Source organism: Tenrec ecaudatus, chromosome 9 (genome assembly GCF_050624435.1).
Source record: "Tenrec ecaudatus isolate mTenEca1 chromosome 9, mTenEca1.hap1, whole genome shotgun sequence".
Classification (NCBI taxonomy): domain Eukaryota; kingdom Metazoa; phylum Chordata; class Mammalia; order Afrosoricida; family Tenrecidae; genus Tenrec; species Tenrec ecaudatus.
The window spans coordinates 159,656,660-159,677,867 of NC_134538.1; positions in this window are offsets into that span (position 1 = coordinate 159,656,660).

Consider the following 21,208-nt stretch of genomic DNA (forward strand, 5'->3'; position numbering starts at 1 on the left):
TCCTGGTATTACTACTCCCATTCCTGTTCCTGGATTCTAGGATACCTCTCTCCTGGATACCTCTATCCATAGCTTTGCTTCCTAGAGCATTCCTCTGTTTCCCTTTCCCTTCCTCCTTCCCCACCAACTTGCTCGCCCATCTTCTGTTTCTTAGTAATTGCTCTCAGCTACATTGTCATTACTTTGAGACCCCAGTATCCCTATGTCCCCCTCATTGTTGATTTTAGTTTCATAGTTCCCCTGTCTTTGGTGTTGTTTGCTCAATGCTCGTTCCCGGGCCTCCTTCTTCCCCAAGTCCCTCCCAAATCATCAGACTGTTGCTTTCTCCTCAATCTTGCTTCCCACGCCTATGTTATATAAGTAGGCAAGCCAATAACAACAGAAACCAAATAAACATAAAACAAAAGATTGAACAGAAAGAGAGATAAAATAATTAGCCGCCCCCCCCCCCCAAATTGTTTAAAGCATACGTAGTTCCAGGTCTGTGAGCTGACCTTCATGACTATCTCCCCCTGGTCCTGGGCGATTTCCAGGCGCTGACCCTCCTCGCCTGAAGTTCATTTTGGGGGCTCCTCAGGGACTTGGTGACTTGGCTGTGCTCCCTTTGCTGATCTGTCCTGTTCCCTTCTTGGTTTGCCCCTCTGTGAGATGTTCAGATCAGAATTACTCCCCACTGTTTGTCCCCAGTATTGTCTTCTGTCTCAGTATGCTCCAATGAGGGGACATTATGTCTTGAGCTGTTGTGGGCCCTACAGTCCCCTCTGTGTCTTAGCAGCTCCATGAAGGGACTTCGTCCTCTGGATTTCGTTTGCCTATATGGGGTCTCTTGTCCTTCTCTCATTTTCCTTCTTGAGTTGTTTCCATGTGGGGCTGGTATGCCGATCCCTCTACCCAACATGCATGTTTTGTGTTGTCCTATGTAACGTATACTTCTAGGGAGGGGGTCATTTTAGCTCTTACTTGGGCCGGCCCCATAGCCCACTCTTTTCATGCGTTGCTCCATGTGGTTATGTTTTCCTCAAGGTTTGGTGCGCAGTGATGGAGGCTGCACGCACATTCCCAATTCTGTGGAGACATCACCAATACTCTCGCACTGGGTGCGTTAATGCCCACAACAAAGCTAAACCTTGCCCAGTCCTTTGCCATCCTGTGCCACTGTGTTCTTATGTTTGAGTCTATTCTTTCTGCCGGTAGGTCAATGCATTATTTGAAGACCTTCTTCATTTTGCTGCCCTCTGCATCACCATGCACATGTGAGATGACCGTCATGTGGTTCTTGCTGCTGGTTGCCATTGAGTTGGCTTCGACGCAGAGTGGTACTATGCACAACAGAAGGGAATATTACACAGTTGTCCTTTCCTCACGTTCGTTCCTAAGTTAGGCCCATGGATGCAGTCACCTTATCAATCCTTCTCATCCCATCTCTTTGTGCCACCTCTGCATGGTACTAAACATGATGTCCTTCTCCACGGACTGGTCTCTGCTGACTACAAGTCCGAAGCATGTACCATGCAGTCCTACTGTCCTTGCTTCTACGGAGCACGCTGGCTTTATTTCTAATAGCACAGATAAATGCATCGATTTTTCTAAGGTCTTCTTTATTCAATGTCTAACCTTCACACACATACACACACACACACACACACACACACATACGGTGTAATGAAATGCCATGGCTTCAATCAGGGGCTCCATAGTCCTCAAAGTAACATCTCTGCTCTTCAGTACTGTAGAGGGTCTTGTACAACAAATTTAAATAATGCAATATTATTTTGATCTTTGGACTGCCGCTTCCATAGCATTGTTGGTGAATCCAAGTAACACAAAATCCTCGACTACTCGGATCTTTTCTCCATTTATCCTGATTTTGCCTATTGGGCCAGCTGTGAGGATTTGGATCTTCTTTACACTGAGTGTCATCCATAGTAAAGGGTGCAGTCCTGACCTTCCTCAGCACGTGCTTGCATCCCTCTCACTTTCATGCAACAAGGTTGGGCCATCTGCATATTACAGGTGGTTATTCACCCTTTCTCCATTCCTGAGGCCACACTCTTCTTCCTATCACCCAGCTTCTCGGATGATCTGCTCTGCCTATAGAATGGACAAGTACAGTGAGAAGACACAGCCCTGATGCCCACCTTCTGTTAATGTCAACCATGCAGTAAACCCTCTTTCTCTCTTTCTCTTTGCACGACTACCTCTTGATCCCTGTGCAACGTCTGAATGAGCACATGAAGTGTGCTGCAATTCTTGATCTTCCCAAGTTTATTCAGAGTTTATAATGGTCCACACAGTCAAAGCCCTTGGAACAGTTGATGAAAAACAAGTCAAAAGCTTTCTAGTATTCCCTGTTTGAGCCACAATCCACATGGGATCATCTTCTGAATGCAGCCTGACTCCTGGCAGGTCCCTGTCAATGTACTGCTGCAACTACTGTTGCATTGTCTTAAGCAACGTCTTGTTTGTGTGAGATATAAATGATAGAGTTCTGTAGTTTGAGCACTCTAGTCAGTTCCCTTCCTTTACGTTGGGCACACATATGCATCTCCTCTAGTCACTTGGCCAAGGATCTGTCTACCACATGTCTGGGCCTAGAACAGTGAGGGGTTCCAGTGCTTCTTCAGCTCTCTGAAACATTTCAGCAGATATTCCATTCGCTCCCGGAGTCTTGTTCGTGGTTACTGCATTCTGTTCAGTTTGAACTTCTTCCTTCAGCACCAGGGATACTTGCTGAGATGATTCTTCCTCAAATGGTAGACTATCCCCTAGCTCTTAGGGGAATGGTGACTCTGGATAATCTTTCGGTTTCTCTGGATGCTTCCTGTATTCATCAATATTTTGCCTGCAGAGTCTTTCAAAATTTCGATTCTAGGTTTGAATTTTTTCTTGAGTTCCTTCACTTTCAGATATCCTGAGTGTTTCCCCTTTGTTTTTATACTGCTAGGTCCTTGCACATTTTCTTACAATATTTGGCTTTGTCTTCTCAAGCTGCTCTTTGAAATGTTCAATTCAGCTCTGACTTCATACTTTTTTCCATTTGCTTGAGCTGCTCCAAAATCAGGAGCAAGTTTCAGATCCCATTCTGACATCCACTTTGATCTTTGTTTCCTTCTTGTCTTATTAGTGACCTTTTCCTTTCTTCTTGAAGGACGGTCTCGATGTTCTCTGACAGTTCATCAGGTCTCTGTCATAAGCGTTCGATGTGTCAAGTGTGTTCTTAAGAGGTTCTAGAAATTCAGGTGATAGACTCAAGGTCGTATCTTCCCTCTTGTGGACTTGTTTTCATTTCCTTCAGCTTTATCCTGAACTTAGATCCGAGCAATTGATGGTCTGTTCCACAGTCACGTCCTGTTCTGGTTTTAGCTGCTGACATTGAGCTTCTCTCTCTTGTCTTCCAACAGTTGTAGTCAATTATATTTCTGCATATTCTATTTGCGGAAGTCCAAGTGTATAATGACTTAATATGTTGTTGGAAAAAACGTATTTGCTGTGAACAGATACTGCAAAATACTATCATACGATCTCCAGTTTCATCTCTGTCACGAAGGCCGTATTTTCAAACGACTGTTCCTTCCTCTCTTTCTCCAAAATTTTGCTTTCGAATTCCCAATGGCTATCCATGCATCTTGTTCGCATGATTGATCAATTTCCAGCTGAAATATTTTCTACAATCCTTCACTTTCTCCAGCACTAATCTTTGTAGTTGGCCCATAAAGTTGAATAATAATTGTATCGATTGCATTTCCATGAGTAAAGACAGAGCAAATAGGAGAACAAATGGCATTGTGCTTCATAATGGATTTGCCAAGATCCTTCCTGATAATAAAGGCCACGTCATTCCTCTGGATTTTGTTAATCCCAGCATAGTAAATCATATGCTTTTCTGATTCTACGTGGTCAATACCTGTCCATTTCATGTCACTCATGCCTAGCAAATGGATCTTTCTGTGTTCCATTTCATTTTTGACCACTTTCAATTTTCCTAAAATCTTACATTGCACATTCCAAGTTCCAATCTTGAGAACATTTTTGCAGCTGTTTCTCTATTCCTTGAGTCATGGTCCTTCAGCAGTCGAATATCCATAAGGCTGCATTCCCAGACTTCACACGAAGCCATCGCCATGGTTGACTCCCTTCCATGAAATCAGGTCCTCTTTGGTCACTCTTCAGGTCACTCTTGAGGGACCCTTCTGCCAGCAATATCTCCGACATTGTTCTGCTTCCTTTGTTCAGGATTCAGTATGTGAAAATGCTTCAAAGCTATGCCTAAGGTTTTCAACTGCTTCATCCTCTGAAGTTAGGAGCTTCTTCGTTGGCTGTTCTTAGTCCAGACGCTTCACTGAAACCTGTTCACTGGGGGTGATTCTGCTGGCACTTGAAACACCAGTGACATTGCTTCAAGCATGACAGCAGCATACAAGACACCACAGAGCGACAAACTGACAGACAAGTGGTGGGGTTACTCTCATGGGCTTTGATCTGACTTGACATTTCTTTTTCTTCTACCAAATATAGGAACAGCATCCTTTCCATGGACCTGAGAATTAAGAAAAATGTACCTTATCGTCCTCACATCACCTTCAGCGTTACAAATAACTTGAATGAAAGTGTAGCAGTAAGTGAAGAACTGAGGCCTAATGAGAGGGAATCCCTTTCATAGTAAAGAATGTTGGTGACTCACTGATCTCTTCTTCAAAGCTTTAACAGGTTGATTGTGGAGACATGTATTTCCTTTGTCGGGATTAAGGAAAGGCGTTATGGAGAGGCTGAGTTCAAGGACGGTTTGCAAACATGTGATCTCTTCACCAAGAGAGGTCCAGCAAAGTAGGGAGAGAGAAGAGCACTACAGGCACAGTAAATATCCAATATGGGTAACACCTCGTGATAGGGAGGAGTGAGCACCTTTGAATTTATACTCTCTCAGTTCCCGTTGCGCCAGCACACACGTGCACACAAACACCTGGTCCATGCAATCTGGATAGATCTTGAAGTTCCTGCTCTACGGGCTGAGGAAGATGAGTGTGAGCGAGTGAGCACTCCACAACAGACGGGGGCCATCAACCTGGAATTCGTTCTTCTCTCACAAACCCCTTCTCTGTTGATCCACCACAGCCAGAGGCACCCCTGCTCCCCTGCCTCTGATAACTGTCCCTGGGTCCCCCTAGGTCTAATTGAGAGATTGATCAAAGAGTCTACAAGTTAGCAAAAGCTCCCGGAAAAAGACAAATCACCCAAGTGCAAACATCCATCGCAGTTGAGCCATTCAGACTCATGACACCCCGATGAAACACAGTAACTCTTCCCCATCAGGTCTAAGGTTGTGATCTTTATGGGAACCGACTACTGAACCTTTCTTCTCTGACCTGGCTGTGAGGTTTAAACCACTGACCTTGTCATTGACAGCAGAGTGCCTTAACCACTGTGACACTAGGGCTCCTTTAGAATACATCTTTAACTTGATATTGACTCCAATGCCAGTGATGCTCAAACACCTCAGAGGAGCTAATGGATCCTGAAGTGCTACAGAACAATTGCAGCCCCAGCCATTTTCTTTGTCTACAAAGTTTGCTCCAACCTCTTCTCTGGACCACCCAGGAGACAACATCCCTGCTCAAGACTGCAAAGGGATCCGTGTGTCCTTAAAACACTATATTCTTTCTCCCACTCAAAACTCCCAATCCGAACAACATGTGGGATCCTTCCTATCTAAGTGGAAAATTACTGTCGCAAACACACAGACACAGGAAATGTCTATATCCGGACAATCCTTCCGTCCTTCCCTGCCTCTGTGTTCTGCCAGCTCTCCGTTCCCGGAAGCAACGGCTCTTTCAGGGTTCTTCTCTCCTTTCTGGCACTCTGCCTGCTTTCTGGGAGCTTCTCCATCTCCAGAGGCTCAGGGCACTGACCCCAGGGGCTGCCCCAGTGCTGTGAGCTCTATCTCTGCCAAGCCTCACTGCACTCTGCCAATGGGTCTACGCTGACTTCTCTTCGCAGTTATGTTGGGCTGCTCCTGAGATCTCCATCCATTCTCTCTCTTTAGCTTGGCTAGTCCCCTGGCTTCAGACACAGGGCTGGCTCTAACTTTTCTCTACGCAACTATCCGAAATTCCTTTCATGTCGCCTCTTAGGTTCTCCCACCTGTTAATTAAATATCGTGCTGTCTCTACTCTCTGAAAAATCTTCCAGGGCTGTCTCTGAAGCTGCTTCACAAGACCTTGTGACTTGGTCTTATTTCAGGTCTGGCCATTTCAGCTTGCTTCTCTCACCAGAAGGACCTCACAGACACGACGTCGTCTTCTCTGTGATGATGGAGTTTCTCGTGTTCTTAGCTGAGGAAAAGAACTTAGAAATGTCTCACTGGGCAAGCGTTTTGAGGCTTTGGAGGCATATGTGTGCACAGATCACTCTACTTGACATTCTCTGTCATCCACAAAGCCCGAAAGCGCATTACATCAGACTAACTGAACATGTAGGTATGAATACTTCCATCTCACAAACAGAAAGAGAAGCTCAAAGGGTGCATACCACATGGCCAACCTAGAGGATAAGAGAGAACTCTGATCGCTTCCCCTTCCTTTTCCTCCCCCTCATCTCCTCTTCCTCCATCTCTTCCTCCTCCTTCTCTCCCTCTTACTTTTTTTGCTCTCCACATTCACTCTGTCTTTTTTCCTTTGTTTTTTATTTTGATCACACTGAGCAGAAAACAGGTATCTCCTAAGTTACAATCTCCATTGGTTCAAACATGAAATCTTTTTTCATCAACTCCAAACTGGAAGATTTCAGCTCATCTTGATCTAAGGTCAACAGAAGCCCTAAACCCACCAACCCACGGCTCCCTCCACCATCTTCATGCTGAAACAAGCAGCGTGGGTCCCTGCACTTGGATCAGCTGGTGCACTCTGTCCTAACTTGTCCTACCAGTTGAATTCACACTACTCAAGCTCTCACGTCATGTGAGAAAGCACATGTGCCATCTAGTAACACGTTCCAAGCTTCAGATTAGGTCCTTTCCCATACAAAAAAAGTCAATTCAAACCAGCAAAAATAACATTTCTGACAACATAGATTCAAGTTGAACGTGACACCTAAATACAGTAACAACACAAAAACAGACTAACGCTGACTGCGGCAGGGAAATAGTTAAGGGGATAAGACTTGCAGAACTTTGTGGAGCCCCTTTGCTGACATGCTTCAACACCACAATCTAAGGCCTTAATTCTCAGTTACATCTACTTCCCCTGACCCTTTTCCACTTTCTCCCCATAGATTCAAACTTCCATCAGTATCCTGAATTTGGGTGTTTTATATTGGCCATATCGCCGTTTCAATCGGATATCTTACAAACCTGAATGCTTGTGTGGCCATTGCACAGCACACTTTTCCCAGACAATGAGTACAAGGAGAACATACTGTAAGTGAAGATACTTCCTGATTGGCCATTCAGGTCAGATAACAGTGAAAGAGAAGGGGAAGATGGGAAGGGGCAAAGGGCAACGGGGATGGGGGAGCATTTTACAAGGTTCTGTGTGAGGGAGGAGGCACAATTGCTGTGTCTGGAGCTCACATACAAGGGTGACAGCAGGAGCCAAGCTCCTGAGTCAATAAAGAGGGAGGTGAGGATTGTTTGGGGACTGTGAATCTTAGATGGAGTAAACACTACTGACATGGTCCTACTTCCCTCTCCAGCAAGGTTATATGTAGTAGTGGAAGCAGAAGTCATATCACCGAAGAATATATGTCCTGAAAATGAGATCTCCAACTCGAACGTGAGCTACAGAACTGTGTATAGAAGACGTTTACTCAATAAACCTTCCTGGATATCCTGACATGGTCCTGCTGACCCTCTCTTCTCAAATTTTCTCTCTGAGGAGAACAACTCCTAACTATAGGTCATCTGAGTCAACTATAACATGAACTTCCAACCAATTACCCGATGTCTCATCTGTGTTCTTTCCCCAACACTTACCACAGCGCTAGCCTCCAAGGGTGTCGGTCATTCAAGAAACCCTCTTTAGAGGCTGTAATGGGCACTCCCTCCCTCACCTCAGGAATGACGAGCAAGAGCTGATAGGTATTATCGTCCCTGCAAAAAGAGGGGAAATGTTCAAAGGGAAGATAAGCAATATGTCTCAGAGAGAGACAGAGAAGTAAGGGGAGAGCTGGGAAAGATCCCAAGTCCTCCCTCTCAGTCCAAAAAACATCCACCTGCATCCCTACTACCTAAAAGGTCAACCATTAGGGAGTCCGCCAATGATTATACCATTCTCTTCTCCTACTAGTGACAAGTCAAAGACCCCAGAATGCAGAATGCTGGGTTTCCTGACCAGGAGTCAATCTCCTTTTTTTTTTTGCACTAGCCTTCCCTCAGGGTAAGGTAGATAGGTGGGTACAGGAGCTATTGCGCACTGCTGTTGGGGAGATAAAACTAAATGCAGTGGTGTGGAGAACAGTCTGGTATTGTCTAGTCAAATGAGCTATCAAACACCTGATGGCCCTGTGTTACCATGTCCTGACATGATGGTAAGAGGGTCCACAGACAGCTCTGTGGTCTTAGATGAATATGGGAAGGACACTGCACACTCTCATGATCATTGTTTCAAAATATATACTCATTCATGGATGATGCCCCCCTAATCCTAAGGAATACGGTCCCCATGCATCACCTCACATACTTACTTGTTTGGTGTTTCCAAAAATTTTATTATCAGAGGTCAATGGTTTCGGGATGATTATGTTAATGGAAAGGCCAATAAACCTACAAGCAAACCCACTATAATCAAGTTAATTCCAACTCAGGGAAAATCTATACATAATTGGTGCAGTCAGTTCGAATTATACACAGTAGTTATGGGCCATAGTTCACCATGGACACTGATACTTCTCAATTGTCCTCAGATTGTTTCCAAGTCATGTGTACCCTATGAGGCACAGCAGTTTCCATACACGCACACGCACACACACACACAATGGAGACGTCAGGACCTGTGGTCATGAAGATAATCATTCCCTTCCACCTGGGAAGTGAAGTCTGAATTCCAAAATGAGCTCTAATTTGGTCTGGTTTCTACTTTTTGGATAATGTTTGTTTAGAAATATTTTCATGAAAAAGTTAGCTCACTGGATGAGTTTATGTGAAAGTCAAACATGACTAACTAATCACATCAAGAGTGAATCTCTCCACAAAAAATGAAACCTAAGAGCCAGCTCTCACTCTCAGCTCATATACCTGTCTCATATTCACCAGCTAATCCCAAGATTCCAACCCTGGTCAGTGCCCCAAGCTGCTCAGAGAAGCCACCTGCCTGCCGAGTAGTTCTTGATTCATTCATCTCTCCTAGACCACCTAAGTAGGAGACAGGTATGGGCCACATCCCCCGCTGCCATGTGATTACTTCCATCACCCAAAAACAGCACACCCCATTCCACTGACCTAACTCACAAGAGTTCTATTCCTTTAAGATAATTAACCTGAATCATAAAAATAGAGGACTCAGCCATTCCAGACACCACAATCATTCCCCTACCCTTAATCTTAACCATACACTGACATCCTCCTATAGGATAACAACATCTTAAAATAACATAATACCAGAGATTGCGCCCAACTGCTGAACAGAGCTCTGCTCCACATAGCCCTGACTTCCACCAAGGACAAGGTCTACATCCAGGCACGTCTTTGGTTGTGATTGTTGTTCTGTGTTCTATCATTCCTGTTCCATACCAATCTTTAAAGCCAAATTGTGCACTAGTCTTAAATTAATCTCTAACGTGACATCTCCATTTGTTGGTGGATATATAAGGACAGGGAGGAAATATTATACCTTTGCTTTTTCGCTTTAACTTAATTTGTTTTCTAACCCTCAACAAACCATCGAAGGAGCATTTAGCACCTCCATCCGAGACAACGCTCCTGTGCCAAGGGCTCACCCACAACAGACAGACATTGACAGTGCTTCTGCTTCTTACTCTGCTATTACTTTTTCTATTTTATTTTTAATATGTAGGCCTAGTTCCCTTTCTTTAATTTTAACATCTAAATAATTGTTTCATGCCCCTTTTGATTTGTATGCTATTTTAGTTTCTGTTTTATTCAATCATTTTACTGGAAGCTTGTACAACTCTTATCACAATCAACGCACACATCCATTGTGTCGGGCACTTTTGTACATTTGCTTTCCTCCTCATTCTCAAAACATTTGCTTTCTACTTGAGCCCGTGTTATCCACTCCTACTTTTTCACCTCCCTCCCCATCCCCTATCCCCCAGGAACCCTTGGTAATTTATAAATTATTATTATTTTGTCCTATCTCACATGATCTGATGTCTCCCTTCACCCACTTCTCCACTGTCTGTCCCCAGGGAGGCGGTTCCATGTAGATCCTTGTCATCTGCTTCCCCTTTCTCCCTCACCTTCATAGCCCTTTTAATGTATCTTTTCATTTTTCTTTCTTTTATTCTTGTCAAATCTTTTCCTCCCTTCTCACCCTCATAAACCCAAAACCTAACAGTGCTCTTACGTTTTTCTCCTCAAATATGAATACTAATTCCTCCATCATTATAAAACAGGTACTTTTCGGGTCAAATTTCCCTTCTTTTGAGATATGGAATAACACTACCTGAGGATCCCTTTTTGCTTACTTTTCCTTTCTTTATCTCTATTCTAACTCTCCTTCGTCCACTTTTCTTCTCCCTCTGAAGACCTAATCTAATACTCTTCCCCAGATACTCAATATGAAGTGTGTACCACGCGTCTATGGAACCACCTGAGTTAATTCCCCCCACATCATCTCACTTCCCTAACAAGCGTAATAACTGCACCCAGAAGGCATGAAAACAGCAGTTTACAGGGGCACAAAAACACAGAGAGCAAAACAGAAACTTATAACCGAATTTCAGCCAGACCTAAATGGAGAGTTGGAAATTGAATGGTGGGTGGACTTACCAGAAAAAGAATTTAAAAGAATGTGACTGCTCTCATAGACCAGAGGAAGGAAGAGTCTGAGAGGGAAAGTGAGACAGCAGAAAACTAGTAAATTCACCACATGCTTTCCAAACAGAAACACAAAGGTCAAACACTACCTTAGCAAAGCTACATAATACTATGACTCAAAAGCAGAGAAAGCTAATTGAGGAGATGGAAATCTGATGTAGTGAGCTTAAAAACAAATCTACAGAATCCAATCTAATAGAAGAAAAATAAGAAAGAAATGCATGAGACACAACTAAAAGCTTGGGAACAAATTAAGACACAATCACTAGAAACAATGTGCATCCACGGAGTCCATAAAAGGAAGAAACCAAAAATCGACATGGAGATTTGTCCAAGAACTACTCAAGAAAACATTCCTCAATGTGTGAAAAATGGAAAGATAATTATTCAGGAAGCAGAAAGAACTCCATTAGGAGATATCCCCAAAGAAAAACTCGCTGGAACACTGTATTCAATATGTCTAACATCACCAATAAGAAAAAAATTCTAAGAGCAGATAGAGGCAAAAGCTTAATTACACATAAAAAATAAGCAATCAGAATAATCTCAGATTTCTCAACAGAAACTATGCAGGCAAAAATACTATGGAGTGATATATACAGAGTTCAGGAATAAGAAAAAAGCTGTCAACCTATAATTTTGTACACAGCAAAAAATATTATTCAAATATGACAGAGAAATAAAAGTATTCAAATATAAGCAAGATAGTAGCATAACAGTGTAAGCAAAGTACAAAGAGAAGAAGGAATTGGAGCTGAGCTCTCAGCCAAGAGATGTATTCAACCCGGGGATTTAAAGCATACCACCTGGACTCCTGAGAGTCTACAAATCACGACATATCCCCCCACAGGTGGCTGATCCTGACTGGATGCCCATCCAGGTCTCTGAAGGAAACTACACCAGCAGTTTTACATAGCACAGCATGGAATTTGTGTGTAAGACAAGAAACATAAGTTCCAGGGCCCAGAGGGCACTTTCTGCCTAGGTACTAGATAAAACAATCTTCCAGCTATCCCTCTCCTCTAACCCCGGCCAGCACCCCGAGTCACTTAGATAAGAAGGCTGTCTGCTAAGTATGCTATTGATTCACCACTCCCTCCTACATTAACTCAGCAGGTGGTAGTAATACCGCCAATCCTTTCCCCTTTTAGTAACCTCTGTCATCCAAAGAGAGTGACCCCATCCCTTCCACCAAAGGTTTAGTCCTTTAATGTAGTTAACGTAAATCATAAGAATACAGGACTCTCAGCTATAATTCACAGCCATCGAGTCACCACTCCGATTCAGCATATTGCTCGAGGCCTTAGCTAGAGCCATCGAACAATGATAAGAAGTCAAGAGAATATTAATGGGCAAAGAAGAAGGGAAATTCCTGCTAAAAGAAGAAACAAGTAGGCCTAGCAATACCAGATTTTAAAACCTACTACATAACCACACTAGGCAAAAGAGTTGGCATTGATAAAACTGGAGCCACATAGACAAGTGAATCAGAAGACACAGACACAAATGCATTGGCCTGCAGGAAACAAGTCTTCTGCAAAGACCAACCAATATCCAGCGGGAAACACACAGCCACTTTAATCAATGGTATTGGACAAACTGGATTTACATACACGGAAGAATGACCCAAGACCCTTATGTCTCCACATGCACAGAAAGAACTCAAAATGGATTAAAAACCTACATGTAAACCCCATAGCTATTAGAATCATCCATGAGAAAATTGGAGCAAACTTAACGGGCCTATTACATGGCACACTTAGACTATCAAGTATAAAGTAGGCACACAGAGCAGAAAACAAGATAGTTGACAGAGACATGATGAAATCGCATCACTTATGAACATCAAAACACTTCAACAGCAGAGTGAAACGAGAGCCCACAGTTTAGGAAAAACAATGTTACCAACAACATATCAGAGGAGGGTCTTGTGGTAGTTACACAATTTCATGTCAACTTGATCAAAGAATTAAAGAGTAGAGTCTAGAATGTCAACCAGGTCACAGCCTGATGATCCCTCCTTGTGGGCGTGGCCTTGTCATGACGTTCTGCGAGTTTCCTGTCTGTGTCTTCCTCCCTCTCTCCATCCCTCCCTCCCTCACTCACTCCCTTCCTCCCTCCCTCTGTATCTCTCTCTCTACCCCTACACGTTCCTGTTGAAAAGCCACATGGAGCCACACTGATGGCAGCCAGAGCCCTGGAGGTGCTTCCCTCACCAGTAGATCCACAAAACTTCTCACCCACTGGCCTGTGATCTTCCTGCATTCAGCATCATTGCATGTGCTGCATGAGCCTGAAGACGAATTCATGAACTAATATAGGATTTATGGGCTAATATCAAACTTACAAACTTGATCTGGACTGGGTTTAAATGTTCTATTGATGAATAATTACTTATTGCTATAAAGTTCTCTCCTACACATACATGAGTGTCTCTGGATTTGTTTCATAGTCAACCCACACTAACACGTTATGGCACCAAGAGTGGGGTACTAGAGAAACAAAAGCAACAATAGTGAAATGGGTTGGGTATGGCTACTGACACCTGTGGAACTGCTTCACAGGGACTAGAGGACAAGAGTAGAGTGGTTGGCTGGTCTGAAGTTCGTGACCTAGCACACGGGCGCTAGGGTTGTTGAGAATTTGTATTGGGGTCCATGGTCGAAACCCGAGGAGGCCAATGGGCACCCAGGTGAGGCTAAGTGAGGTAGACCACATTGTGTTCAGCAGAACTAGAACAGATAAAGAAAAGATTTATGAGCCTGAAAACTAGAGCATTTTGATGCTGACTGATTGACAGCCTGTCCTGCTTTGACTTCGCTTATGGATGCGGACTCACAAGATTCCAACTGGAAGCATAATTCTTCACATACAAGAATATGGTTGTCTTCTCAGATCATTGGGCTGATGTCAGTGGGCAGTATAGAAATTACATACCCAAAATGGGGAAGAAAAAGGCATCAAGTAGCTGGCTTAAAAACTTTATTAGTGGGAGAATGTATTCATAGACTTATAGGATTAAAGTACAGGTGTTCACTAGTGAACGAACTAGGTGCTACCTCAAAACTACCTTTACCCTTGGACTTTGGCTGAAATACTCTGAAGGGAGAGGAAGCAAAGGTGGACACCCCAATAAAGGGGAAATGGTGGAGATTGGACCTTGGGTGGGACTCCTAGTTTAGTGCGTGTCCACTGAAAGAGGACCCAGGAGCACCTGTATTTAATATCTCCCTGGTCTCTCCTGCATTAATATGGCAAGTTTGCATCTGAGAGGCAAGGGTCTTTCCTTATAAGAAATAATACCTGAAAACTTCCCATATCATCCCCTCCCATTCTCAATGTAAACAGAGGTCAATCACCTAAGAAATTATTGTGTGATTTATATACGGATCTTTGATCCATCTTGAGTTTGTTTTTGTACATGGTATGAGGTATGAGATTCATCTTTGAGTCGGATTTCCACCACCATTTGTGAAAAAGGCTATTTCTAGCCCATTTAATGTGCTTTAGTCCTTTATCAAAAAATGGGTGTTTGTAAGAATTCACTGATATTTCTGGGTTCTCAAGTCTAATTCATGGGTCTTCACATCTATGATTGTTCCAGGCTGTTTTGATTAATGTCACTATACAGTGTATTTTAAGTTCTGGGGGTGAAAGAGCTTCCACTTTGTTTTCATTTTATGATAGTATTTATTTATTCTGGGTTTCTTTCCTTTCCATATATACTTGGTGTTGACTTTTTCCATTTGCTTTTCTTGACATGTCTTAGTCTTGAAGTCATAGTTTTTGCCTTTTGAAATGAGCACTATAGAAATATTGGCCTGTGTCTAACCCTCATTGTTTTCTCAAGTGTTTAGCTACTTATGTTTTTCAGTAGTATACATGAAGATAAGTGAATATGAGTCTCAAAATATATGTGTGTACTTTCCCTTTTAAAAATTATTTTCAATATGACAAAATAACGAGGTATAAATTACCAAGGGCATATGAGGGAGGGGGGAAAAGGGAGGGAGGGGGGGAAAAAAGGAGGACCTGATGCAAGGGGCTTAGGTGAAGAGCAAATGCCTTGAGAGTGATTGGGACAGGGAGTGTATGGGTGTGCTTTGTACAATTGATGTATGTATATGTATGGATTGTGGTAAGAGTTGTTGGAGTCCCTAATAAAATGTAAAAGAAGAAAAAAAAAAAAAAGAAAATGATTAGGGCAAAATATGTACAGATGTGCTTTATACAATTGATGTATGTCTATGTATGGATTGTGATAAGTGTTGTATGAGCCCCTAATAAAATGTTTTTAAAAAAAAATTATTTTCAATTCTATTTTAAAAATACTACTATTAGAATTACCAAATGCCTCATGGAGTTCATGGATCTATTTCTCAACAATCTAGTCATACTGTCTTTAAAGCAGACCAACTCACACACACACACGTATATATGAATGAAATCTGAGCTCAGATTTAATCATAAAAATTCATCTCAGAACAATTAGTTCTTACAATGTGGCCCTACTCAGTGCTTGTCTTCATGAAATGATCACTGATGTTATGAGTGCTACAACAAAGTGTAGTGAAGAAACATGAAGGTGCCCAGCTATAAGAAGGAATAGGGTCTAGGCTGAAAGGCATGAAGTATCAATCTAAGTTACATGTCCTCTGAAGGGTATATTGTGAACCCCTATAAGTACGTGACTTTTACTTTAAGTTTGCTGTCACATCCCAACTCTCATATAACTTCTAAAATAATATTATGCATCACCTGAAAACCTCAAACTTCCGGTCTCTTGAAGGAGTAAAAACATTCGCTTCAAAAGTGTGTACTTACTTTAAAAAGTACCTAAAAATGACAGTGTTTCACACCTCTGCAGAAGTTACATTTCTCTTTCAGTGAATTATACCCTTTCATTTCTGTCAAATATTGTTTGAATTTCCAGGTAAATAATTCTCGATTTCAAGGTTAGTGTGCATATACCAATAAAATGACAGATAATGTAACAGTTAGATTTGAGTCAACTTGAATGGGCCAGGATTCTCATTAGTTTAGCACTCTATGTAGGACGAACACATAGTAATCCTCTCTGTATGAAATCACAGCCAATCAAGTGTCAGAAAATTGGCTTGGGATGTACCACTCTTACTCACAGAAATACAATACAATCGATCACAAGGTTGAAGGTCGTGGCTTACTTGCAATATTAGTAGACATTGTGGGAGAGTTTGCTTGCTTTTAGCTAGTTTTGGATCCTACTGGTGGCTTATAGATCTTCAGTTATTTGGACTTGAACCAGGGGTCCAACATATGGCTTGCCATACCTGACAGTGATCAGTATCCGTCTTCTGACCTGTTGACCTTGTAATCATTTGCTTCTGCAGCCAACAGCCTGCAATCTTCCTGCCATCAGCCCCACAGCTACACAAGAAAGATCCTCCAGCCATGGACTTGGAACCTGTCTGGTCTTAGACTTGAGTGTTTCCACAACTCTGTGTGTCATTTTCTTGATACAAATGTCTCCACATATATACATATTGTATCTTCACTCATTCTGTTTCTCTATAAAACTCAGCATAAGACAAGTTAGCTTTTAATATGTTGAGCTGATTAGGGTACAAAAAGTTCTTGGCAACATGATGGCAATTTTGTATCACCCCTATCAGAGTTTTAACATATAAAAACCAGTTCATTCAGGTAATGGTTACATTGTATTCCTCTAAATCGTGAAATAAAGAAAAGCTTTGTAGAGTTCTTTCTGTTGAAATTTAAACATTTGACATTCTGATGGTTGTTAGTAAAACTCATGATAAGGAAAACACAGAGGATAAAATGTGTGTATTTTCCAGTTCCACGTAGAACAGTATCAAAGGAAAGCTGGTGTTTTACATAGGCTCACACTTAATTCTAGACCAAATCTAAGAACAACTAGTCCTAACGACTTGTCCCTTCCATGTATGCACCTGCATGAATGGATGCTACAGCAAAATGTGGTGAAGAAACTAAATCATTCTGACTGGCAGAAGGAATGCTTCCTGGGGTCCTCAAGGCTGTCTTTAGAGAAGAATGTGAATTTTTTTACTTGAATGGAAAGTTCTATAAATGTCTATCGGGCCCCATTGCATAATTACATTGTCCAGCTCTATAGCCTCTTGCTGAACTTCTTTCCAATGATCTGTCTTTCTCTGGTAGCGGAGTGTTAAAGTCACCTATCTTTTTTGATCTTTTTATTACATTGTTTGATGAAACGTGCCACACAATTGTTTTGTTCTTGATTTCTACTGTTGTTAATGTTTTGTTGGTTTCAACTCCCTTTTTTGTTTTATTTGGCTTTGTCTGGTTTTCGCACTTATCAATGTATCTGTATGTCGATCTAGATAAGAGAGGTGGGATAAATAATGCAGAGATGAAAAGAATGGGACCAATGGTTCCTGGAGCTGACAGGAGAAAGGAAGTGGGGGTGGGTTCCAACCCAGGGACAAGGGAAAAACAAGTGAAGTAAAATCAATAGAAGGAAGGTCGTAGGATGTCTAGTGGGGCTCAATCAAGGCAACTTAGCAGCGAGGAATTACTAAACCCAAATGAAGGCCAAACATGATGGTGGGACAATAGGGAAGTAAAAATAAAATAGAAGAATCAGGAGGCAAAGGACATTTATAGAGGGTTAATAGAGGCATGTGCATGTGTATATATATATATATATATATATATACACACACACACAATGAGAGGGGAATAGAACTATGTACTCATATTTATATGTTAAAAATTAAAGTTGAAGATGGACGTTGGGGTTCAAATCTAGTACTCCCTTAACACAGAACACTTTGTTCTAGCAATCCTGCATTCCATGATACTCACCTTCCTGACATCATCGCTGAAAACAAAATGGGTGCATAAGCAACTGCAGTGAAGAAAGTCAATGGTGTCATCTATCAACAGGTAAAGTGTCTAGGTCCTTAAAGGCTTGAAGTTAAACAAGTGGCCATCTAGCAGATTAGAAACAAACCCACATGGAAGAAGCAAGTCTGCATGAGCGATCATGAGTTGTGGACAGGATCGAGTAAAAGGCATCAGAAGACCCAAAATTTTAAAATATATATTTTTTTAAATGAGGGGTGTTGGAGCAGAGACAGAAAACGGATCTGCAGATCATAGGACACGCCCTCACAGAAGGGTCACAGGAAAGGATGCATCAACCAGAGTGCAGCACAGCGCTGATTAAACACACAATATTCCTCTCGTTCTTTGATGTTTCCTCAACCCCCACTCTCATTACCCAAGTCCTGCTTTTCAGTTTTGGTGGATCGGAGCATGCACACTGGTACAGATAACAGCTCTCAACTTACAGAATTCAGATCAGATAAACCCCTCAGGAACAGAAATAATACCAGGAGGGTAGGAGGAAAGTGGGGGAGAAAGGGGAAGATGGAATTGATGGCAATGATCAACACATACTCCTGCACCCCCACGGGGGGGGGGGACAACAGAAATGAGGGTGAAAGAGAGTCAACGGTCAGTGTAAGATATGAAAATAGTAATAATAATTTATGAATGGTTCTCAAGAGTGGGAGGGGGAAGGAGGCAAAATAGAAGAGCTGATACCATAGGCTCAAATAGAAATTAAATGTTTACAAAATGATGATCGCACATGGGTACAAATGTGCTTTATACAATTGATGTATGGATTGATGTAAGAGCCCCAACAAAATGATCTTTAAAATAAATAAATAAAACAATATAAAGGAAAAAACAAATTAGATGCATAAACTCATTGGAAAATATCTAATACCTATTTTTTTATCAAAACACTAAAACTGCAGAAATAGAGGGAAATTTCTCAACATATAAAATCCAAAAATGAAACGCCAACTTCCACATCATGTTCAAAGGGAAAAATCTAGGAACATTCACACTGAAAAGAGGAAACAGACAAGGATGTCCCCTATCATCAGTCTTATTCAACATCATGCTGAGAGTCTTAGCTAGTGACACAAGACAACACACAAAAAACAAGCGATTACAAAGAAGCAAAAAAAGTGAAATTTCTGCCATTTGCAAATGATGTGATCCTGTATATAGAAAACCCCAAAGTCTCTACAAAAAGCCTAGAGGAAACAATTGAGAGATTTGGAAATGTGGCAGGACACAAGATTAATAACCAGAAATCCATCACTTTCTTCTATACCATTGAGGGGCACTATAAAAAGGACACTTCAAAAACAATACCATGAATAAATACACAGAAGATTAAATACTTAGGAACAAATGGAACTTAAGAAACAAACGGACTATACTGAAAAAAATACAGAATATTACTACAAGAAAACAAAAACAGACCTACGTAAATGAAAGAATGTCCCATGCTTACAGGCAGGCAGACTTAATATTGTGAAAGTGTCAGTAGTACCTATATCAACCTTGAGATGAAATGTCAATAGCACCTAAAGCAATCCCCTGATAAAATGCAATCCCGATCCAACATCAAATACAGGCTCTAAAAACTGGAAAAACTGTTACCATGTTAATGTGGATAGACAAAAGACCCAGGAGAAGCAAAGAACTTCTTAAAAAGAAGAACCAAGAGGAGGGCTAGCATTACTCGACCTGCCAACCAACTGCATAGCCACAGTAGTCTGCAAAACAAAACATCCTGGTACTGGAAGTAGGGGATGTATAGACCAATGGATGAGGACAGAAAGCAGAATCATAAAGCATCAGCCTACAGGCCACTAATCTTCCACCAAAGGCAATATCCAATGGGACAGAGATAGCCTCTTCAACAAATGATATTGAAGAAGCTGGGTTTCCATATTCAGAAGAATGAAATAAAATCCACATATTTCCCCATGCACAAACACCTATTCAAGATGGATTAAATACGTAAATCTAAGACTCAAAACTCTCATTAGAGAGCAGGAACAAACTGAGGGCCCTTTTCAGGGCATGCATAGACGACTAAGTGTCATGAAGGTGGCATACAGAGCATACATACAGGATAGACAACTGGGACATGCTGAAACTACATCACTTATGCACACAAAAAGCCTACATCACTTATGCACACAAAAAGCCTTCATCACTTATGCACACAAAAAGCCTACATCACTTATGCACACAAAAAGCCTTCATCACTTATGCACACAAAAAGCCTTCATCGGAAGAGCAAAAGGAGAGCCCACAGTTTGGGAGCAAATTTTTACCAACAACATATTGGGAAAGGGTCTACTTAGTAAACAACTCTTTTTAGAAATGGTTTGACTATGGAAGTGTGTGATGTGTGGATATTATATCAAAAAACTACTTTTTAAAAAACAAACTAAATTTGACCTAAGGTTACCATGGGTGCAAGAGAAAGAGTTTTGCTTTAGGGTGCCTTGGGCTCATTTTCTTTGTAGTGGAACCTATTTGGAGAAGGATAACAAAAATAGGTGTAAAACACCAAGAGGACCATAAATGGCACTGAATCATATGTGAAAGCATTTTTGGAAAAGATATCTAAAGAAATGATTACACATGTTCACAAAACCAGTATATTAATGTTCATAACAGCAACAATCATAGAAGAAAAACAGTTGTAATAAACCAAATGTCCATCACCCAATGAATGGACAAACAACAAAGAAACTGGGGCAAAGAGACAAACTCTTTGGAGGGCACACATAGAATGGCAGTAAGATGTTGTGTCAATTTGAATCTGTGGAAAAGTAGGGGTGGGTCCATAGAGTTGAATTGGATTAAAATAGGACACTAAAAAAAATTATGTTTAAAATAAAATAGCTGACATTTATTGGTTGCTATTAAAACTCATGAAATAGGTAGACACTGAGGATAAAAATGATTTAATTCCCAGTAATAACATAAATACAAAGTTTCATGGAGCGCAGTATCAAAGTAAAATCAGTGTTTTACATAGGCTCACACTTAATTCTAACCCCAACCTAAGATCAATTACTTCTGATGTTGTGTCCCTGCTGGATACACATCCTCATGGAGAGATCACGTTAGAATGGGTGCAAAAGCAATAGGTGGTGAAGAAATGCAGTGGTGCTGGCTATCAGAAAGATTGGCTTCTAGGGTCTTCAAGGCTTATATTCAAACTAGAAGTCCTGTAAGTGAACCATCAACTGAGTTTCGCATGGAAGACACCTGTGAGACCCAAGGTTTTCAATAATACGATTCCACTCTGAATGAAGGAATTGTGTCCGAGTTTAAATTATGAACTGGTTG